We start from the raw sequence: 1,200 nt of genomic DNA on the forward strand, positions 1-1,200 counted from the left end.
GACTACCTGAATACACTCCAAATTATATACTAATTGTGAATGCCATGAAGCATTATCTAATAGTAACATTATTTTTGCTTGGAAGAATGTTCACCAATTTAACTTTGAATAAATTGATGCCTTCATGGCCTTCTATTGTCCATCATTTTATATTCTAAAATAGGTTAATAACACTAAAATTTAACAGTGATGGGAATTTTTATGTACATTTCCAGTCTAGTTTCTATTTCATTTGCATATATGCACTGAACTTGAATAAAGTTAAATGATACCTGAAGATCAATATTGCCTTTATATGTGGCATTGTAAATCTAGCTCTTTGATGAGCTAAGCTGGTAAAGAAAGGAGGTGCCTTGGTAAAAGTCACCTAAAATTAATGTCATGCAATGATTATACTAATTATTATTTGTTTGTAACGTATGCTAGTTAACTACAAGTGTTCAAATGTCATGTATGAGACAGTTTTACAAATCACCTAATGAAGATACTTTGCCTTTTTATAGTCGTTTAACTTTCCAGTGCTGCTTCTCATCAGTAATCTTCTTTGCACTCACAAGAATCTCATGAGATGTAAGGACAGTTAGTTATATTACCCATCTGAGTGGTGACAAAGCTGAATGAAGCACAATGAAGTTCCATGGATGATCCAAGGACATACAGGTACTTGAAAGAAAATATCCTCCTCTTACAACTTTGTTCTTTATGATAGGTTAATCTGTTTCTTAAATATATGATTACTCATAAGCTAAAATACAGTGGTAAATATGAAATATTTAATATATGTGAAACACACACATTTGTGACTGCATCAGATTTTTGTACTTAAGAAGCAACTTATGACTCTACCATTAATGATGTGTTAGTTAAATATTACTGCATTAAAAATCTCTGACTTTACCCCAACACTCTGATTGAAAACAATAAAAACTTACCATCTCCCAGTTCCTGGAGATGAGAAATGTGATTTCCACATTTTGCCACATTATGGCTTAGCTTGGTGCCTCTGGTTCAAGGACTCTCATGACGTTGTAGTCAAGCTATTGGCTCAGGCTAAAGTCTCATCTGAATACTTCCTTAGGGGGTAGAAAAAAAAATTCACATCCAAGCTCATAGATGTGGACCTCTGCACAGGGCTTTTTGGTGACATGGCAGTTGCTTATTTCAGGGTGAATGATCCAAGAGAGTGGGAGTGAGTACCCA

This window comes from Propithecus coquereli, unplaced genomic scaffold, assembly GCF_000956105.1.
Source record: "Propithecus coquereli isolate 6110/MARCELLA unplaced genomic scaffold, Pcoq_1.0 Scaffold276, whole genome shotgun sequence".
In the NCBI taxonomy this organism is placed as follows: Eukaryota; Metazoa; Chordata; class Mammalia; order Primates; family Indriidae; genus Propithecus; species Propithecus coquereli.